Raw genomic sequence first — 7,002 nt, forward strand, 5'->3', positions numbered from 1 at the left:
GCTTTCCACACACTCTGGAGGGCCCAGGCCTCCACTCAAGGATACAAAGTTTCAATTATAGAAGGTAAACAATCCAAACAGAAATGGCTGCCAGCCACAGAGCGAGCAGGAGGCTTGGCTCTGCTCCAGGCTACAAAGTTTCAATTGTAGAAGGTAAATAAATTCCAGATACCAGGGCCTCTGCTTGGGTCGCCAGGGGCATGGCTGGCCTGCACACCACCACAGGCCTCTCCATGCGCCAAGGGAACCCCACCCTGATCCAGGACACCCTTCAGGGCAAACCAGCTGGTCCCCACCAGTGCACCAGGCCTCTATCCTATATAATAATATATGCAGATTGACCATCACTTCAACACACAAGATCAAGATTGCTGCCCCTATGTGGTCAAAGATCCTGCCCCCATGTGGACACAAGATGGCCACCACAAGATGGCCAGCAGGGGAGGGCAGTTGGGAGGGACCAGGCTTGCAAGGGAAGGCAGTTGAGAGGGACCAGGCCTGCAAGGGAAGGCAGCTGGAGGCGATCAACCCTGCAGAGGAGGGCAGTTAGCAGTGACCAGGCCGGCAGAGGAGGGAAGTTGGGGGCAAGCAGGCTGGCAGGGGAGCAGTTAGACATCAATCAGGCTGGCATGGGAGTGGTTAGGGGGTGATCAGGCTGGCAGGCAGAAGCGATTACGGGAAATCAGGAAGGCAGGCAGGCAAGCAGTTGGGAGCCAGCAGTCCTGGATTGTCAGAGGGATGTCCGGTGGGATCGGGCCTAAACAGGCAGTCGGACATCCCTCAAGGAGTCCCAGATTGGAGAGGGTGCAAGCTGGGCTGAGGGACACCTCCCCGCCCCCATGCACGAATTTCATGCACTGGGCCTCTAGTATATATATATATATATATATATATATATATATATATATGCTACCTCTTATACAGGGTGGGGCAAAAGTAGGTTTATAGTTGCCTGTATGGAAAATGATACAATAATTAATAAATAATAATACAAGAATGAACTCTGTGTTTCCCATACTCATAACTGTAAACCTACTTTTGCCCCACCCTGTATTTCAAAGCGGTATTTGTACATTAAAAGAGAAAACTGAGATTCAAAGAAAAGATGTGGGAACATAGCTCAGGAGTGCTTATGAATGCAATTCCCCAAATATTTTTTCAGTGTCTACTAGTGGTCATGCACCATGCTGGAAGCTGAATATTAGACAGTCAGTTGGGAGAGTGCTGAAGGAGGCAGGGTGAATAGGGGGTGATGGGAAGAATGTCTCCCATAGTGACTGTCTCAGGAATGTTTAGCCACTAATTTATAAATCTATTACCTTATTATGTAATTAGGTAGAAATTATCTTTCATACACAGAGGTGAGAGTTGCCTGCTTTATTATCTGTGAATATGTAATTGAAAGGGCCAATGTATCTTCTGAAACAAAACTTCTGTGTAATTCAAACAACTCATGTGGTCATCTCTGATACCCTATATTATTTAGAGCATTAGATTTTAACATATGTAAATGCAAACAGTGTCATATTTTGTTCTCAAGTGTCTGAAAGAACAAAAGAGAAAAGAGTATTGGGAGCCAAAACAACACTAATTTCCAAAGTAGAAATGAAGCATACTGTAGTTGTATGTACATACAAATAGATGGGGACACAGAACATTTCCTAAAGCACTCCATCAAACATGCACAGGAATAAGGCGAGGACCAGTATCCCAAATAAAAGAAATCATGAGCCTAAAAGGCCACCTACAGTACTACAAGGCCTCCAAAATCCTGCCTGCTTGCAGAAACAGGATGCTTTTGACACAAGGGCTAAGATGAAGACCATGGAGACTTTGTACCTCACTCCCCTCATTTATAAAATGAGAGTTAGATTTGATGATTTCTAAGGCCTTTCCAGCCCTAACTCATTAGCAACTTTTCATCCAGGAGTCCCCTGCACCTAAAGAGAGATAAGTATATAAAAATGCTCAAACAAATCTGTTGAATTAATGAGTATTACAACCTTAGAATAGTAATAAAAGAGAGACTTTACAATTGGTCCTGGTCTGTGGCTTAGAGAGAACAAATTAGGGGAGAAGCCATTATCTAAACAGCTTCACATCTGGTGTTCCTGCTAGCTGACTGCTGGTAAAATGAAAATAACCCTGGACTTGGAAACAAGACATTTGGGTCTAGTCTCATCTCTGACCAACTATGTGACCTTGGGAAAACTGCTTTACCACCTGGGCCAGTTTCCTCATTTATAACATAAAGGTATTATAAAGCTATATATAACTAACATTTGTAGAACCTTTACTATATGCCAGGATTTAAATGATCTCAAAGGTTTTTGCTGTTCTAATGTTAGTGTCTAACTGCAGAGGCAACATGGTATAATGGAAAAATTCCAAATCCTGAACTCAGAAAGGTTGGGCTCCTGCTCACTCTGTTAAGGTACTAAGATCTCTTTCTAAGCAGAGACAGCAGGTAGACTGGGTTACAATCCCAGTATTCTGTTCAGTAGCTGCCTTAAACGTGGACACGCTGATTAACTTTCCTAGTTTTCTAATATGCAAAATGCATATGAATATGGCTATCTCTTGCATGTAGCTTTTGAGAGGTTTAAATTAAACTAGAAAGGCTAAACTAATATGCATTTATTTATATTTGTTTAATATGCTAGATTTTATTACTAGGTGTGTGACCCTGGACAAATCATCTTTTCAAGTTGTTTTCCTCATCTTCAAATGAGAGATACAGTGGTATTAAAAGAGAATATGAACACACCCTGTAATTACACTGTTGGCTGTCAGGTGTGTTTGAAAGCATGCACAATCCCTAATACTTGAAAAAGCATATACAATAATTCCCCATCTAGTACTTGGAACAGCATATACAATCCATGACGACAACAAAAGACACCTTTCCTGAACATATCTCTGTAGTGCCAGCTCACAAGCAGGCGGATGCAAAGGCTGGCAGGCAGGACACAGGCCACAAGGAGTTGTATTTTCGAGGCAAGGACTGCTGCACAAAACCGCAGAGGGGAAACTTCATCTCCCAGGAGGCACCTCGCCCTGAAACGGCCCGCGGGGCGGTGGAGTACCGCCCTCCCGGAAGCGAGAAGCGGGACTCTAACGCCGCAAGCCTCCCGCGCCGGCTGCCGGCCCTGAGGGGGAGCCGGAAGGGAGAGCTCGGGTACACCTCTCTTAACTGGTGCATATCGGGACGCTCTCGGTAGTCTCGGACCCAACCCAGGTCAGAGCTTTTCTGAAACAACCACGGGACCCCTGTACATTTCTGAGAGACCCAGATCAATAAAGCAGTAAGCGGCAAGCTTTCACAAGCAAGACCTCAAGCAGATTTGGGCTCCAGGTAGCACCCCTGGGCCACCTGGGCTGGGAGCTTTAAGCCCCCTTTTCCCCAGATAAGCACTGTGTGGCTGGTCCAAGGTCATGCAGCAGAGGCAGCTTAAATCCTGCTCCACTTCCACTAACCTGCCTTCTTCCCCCCCGCAACGCCCCCGATGGATAAACCTTTAAAAACCCTTGCATATTTTCATGTAAAAACATTCAGCCATAAAATAGGTGTAAAGAGGTCCAACAAAGCACTGATGAGTTCTTCCACCATAACGTTCGATGCTTTTTTGTGTTTTTTGAATATTAAGTGTCAAGTTCCCTCCCGAGATACTGCCCAGCTTGGTTCCTGTCCGGACACGTGTTCAAAACCACACTCCCTTTGGGGAACCCAGAGCTGGGTGTTTAACACAGACCTGTAGGGGCAGAGATTCCTGCTACTTGCCTGTGAAACTGACAAGCCATCCAAAAGCGGCCAGTGCCAACTACACCCCCAGGGCCGGGAGCTGAGGCCGCCCGTGCCTCAGTTTACCCAATGACGAAATGCCGCGGAGGAAGGGCGGGTTTGAGTTACGGGGCGGGTGGGCGGGGGGAGGTCAGTAACTGGCCCTGAAAGGGTCCGAGGGATGGGGGTGAGGGTCTTCCTGACAGACCCCCACCTCCCAACGAGCTGTGTGGGCCCAGGCCCCGCCCCACTGGGCCGCCAGGGTGAAGACTGGACGGCGTGGAACCCAGACCCGCGTCCGCGAAACACTGTTCGACTAGTGCTTGCCCCGCCGCCCCTACCTTCCAAGATGTTGGCAGCTGGGAAGTGAAAGGCAAAGGGAGGGAGCGCGGGGCAGGAGCAGCGCCTGCGCGTGTGCCCCCTGGGGTGGCTGCCTGAGGGGCCGGGAACAGAGGGCAACAACTCCCACGACCGGACGGAGCCGAGCGGTGACTACAATTCCCAGACGGCCCGGCGGCCGGAGCGGGACCCAAGATGGCCGCTCGTCTGGGGACAGGCGCAGGGGCCAATAGGCACAGAGCACACGCATATGCCGGCCCAATCAAAAGCTATAGTGACAGAGGCGGGAACACGGTGTCTCACGGCAGAGAGGCTGAGGTGAGAATCCCCCTGGAGAGAAATTTTTGTCGTAAATCGTACAATCATTTGTGGGGCTGTTTTCCCAGTGAAAAAAATAACAGAATTCGTTACGCTATGCTATAGTTTTGCTTCCTTCTTTCCTCCCAAGCCAAAACTTCCTCAGTTTATGTCTCTCTCAGGACAGGAGCTCACCGGCCCTTACTTGACACAGGTTACTACTACACGCCGCCTCCCCTTGCTTTCTAAGTAAAATTGCACCACAGGTTCCCTGCCCTTCCTTTTGAAACAGGAATTTCAGGGGAATATGGGCAGGCTTAGGAAATTTTTAGAATTGGGGTCCGTGGAAAAACACGGGGCTACAGACTGGAAGAAAGTACTTCTCCATAACACAAGGAAGCCAGGTGCAGTTACATCTCCATAAGACAAGGAAGCCAGGTGCTGAGAGCAGCAACAGTGGCATTTACGTAAGACAAGGGAGCTGGAAGTAGCCAAAAAGGTCTATATTTACAAAATAAAGAAGAAGGAAGAAAGCCAGAAAGAAAAGAACAATGAGGGAGGAGGGCCTCACATTTCCCTTGTGGTGCTTGACCTTTGAGTTCAGGAGTTACTGTAGTAACCAGTCTTAGGGAATAGTGACCAATCAGAGGGGATATGAAGGCACCAGGCTCTGCAGGCTTTATAAGCCATAGGGAAAAGGAACTCAGTGGGACCCTTTCCCCCTCCCCAAGTGGGAGTCCATTCTGTGGGACTCTTCCCTCTCCCCACATGGGGGTCTGTACTTGTTCTTCAATAAATCTCCACCTTTACTATACTACTCTCTGTCCGTGGATTTATTCTTCGACCCTGGCGGATAAAGAATCCGGGTTCCAGTCCAAAAATTCTGTTTCACTTTCTCCCTTTTTAATGTAATTTTTCACCTTAGCACTTGTCATTTCCGAGCACTGTCTATAATTTATCTTTCTTTCTTTATCCTCTTACCCACTAGAATGAAAGATCTGTGCAGATGTGGGTTTTTTTTGTTCTGGTCACTACAATATTTCTAACACCTAGAATATATAGGGTATCCCAAAAAATGTGCACACACACTTTGAATAATTATAAAGGCACTATTCATTAAAATACATTTCATTTTCAAAATTGAGCTATCAGCTGTTAACATATATATTCATTTTGGCGGAGACACCCTGTATATTATACATAGTATAATATATGTACATTTACAACTATATTTAATGTTAGTTTATATAGTAGGCACTCAGTATATCTTTAATAAATGAATGAATTATTCTCTGTTCTCCCTTTCTTTGTTGCTAATTAATTGAATCCATCTATGACCACCAAGGGACCCTTGTGCTTCCTCTTTTTTGTTTCAAACTCAAAGTCATTCTCTCAATACTAGTATATTCTATTCCAGATGCCATGTGGGTGCTGGAGAAATCATTGAATCAGACCCAATTTCCTGACCTCAATATGCTCCTGGACTAGGGAATTATGAGAGGTAAACTTAAATTACACAATAAATGCAATTGAAAATTGCAGAGCAGCCATATAATTTTCACAGTCATACAGCTTATGAGCAGGGAATAGAATCCTGCAGATTCTTGATACTACACCATGTTGCTTCTTATAGTGACCTCTCTTCTTCAAGATTGCCTCCTTTCCTTCCAATCCTAGTACCAAGGAAGAAGATACATTTGCCTGTCATCTCTTAATTTAAAAAGAAGAAACAAAGAGCAATTATACTTGAACAAACACTAAGATATGTCCCTACTTTCCCTGGCACCATTTCCTTTTTTTGTTTTTTTCCTTACTTTTCTCTTTGGTTTGCTTTATTACCAGCAAGTGATTACATCTTTCTTAGATCTCTCATCCTTTCTGATGTTTGAATCCTACAGAGAGTAGCAAGGTGTCCTACAAAAAGCCCTGGTGTGAAATGCTGATGTCCTAGGAAGCTTGACTCTCAAAGATTGTCACAGTGGATTATGGTCATTTTACACGTCACCACACAGACACCAGGGCCATGTAAAATATCACAGAATTGTGAGTAACTAGGTAAAATTGAAAACAATTACAGATGGAACAGCAGGATCAATATGTGTGCAGACTAATTTTGTGCATAGGGATTAAAATTCCTGTTCAGGCTTCCTACTCTAATCTTCTGTCAATTTGGGGTTGTTTCCTATAATACAACAGTTCTTTTCTAGCCTTTACAGATTCAGCTCAGCAGTCCCAGCTTTTCTCAAGCTAATCGGCATGAGAGATTTCAACACATGTGTCAGCAGCCAGACTAAACAAAGAAGAAATCACTGAACCATATGATATTGGAAAGCTCAACAACTAGACTCTCCTGAGAAAGTATCAGCTTATAATCATTATATCTATTATTTATCAACAAAAGGCAAATGTCATGAACATACTCAAAATCTAAACAGTGGTGTGTAATGATTATTAAGCCATTGTTGGGCACCCTAGTCTGAGCATATAGGTGTTACTTTAGCTGAAAGTCTGCTATGATCATCAGCAATACATACATTCATACTGAGCATTTAGACATGCACTTGCCTTGGACCCAAGATATCCAA

The 7,002-nt window shown here is 45.0% G+C and overlaps 1 protein-coding gene across 8 annotated transcripts in view; it reads right to left on the bottom strand.

Moving 5' to 3' along the window:
* The window catches only part of FHIT (fragile histidine triad diadenosine triphosphatase), a 1,334,508-nt gene extending 1,330,219 nt beyond the window's left edge, over window positions 1–4,289 (bottom strand). For all 8 annotated transcript variants that reach the window (XM_079795475.1, XM_079795474.1, XM_079795471.1 and 5 more), the window contains exon 1: window positions 4,123–4,289. The gene's annotated coding sequence lies outside the window, so the exon portion shown is untranslated. The remainder of the gene's footprint in view (window positions 1–4,122) is intronic.
* Between the last annotated feature and the right edge of the window lie 2,713 nt (window positions 4,290–7,002).

The sequence above is a fragment of the Cnephaeus nilssonii genome (assembly GCF_951640355.1).
Source record: "Cnephaeus nilssonii genome assembly, chromosome: 17".
In the NCBI taxonomy this organism is placed as follows: Eukaryota; Metazoa; Chordata; class Mammalia; order Chiroptera; family Vespertilionidae; genus Cnephaeus; species Cnephaeus nilssonii.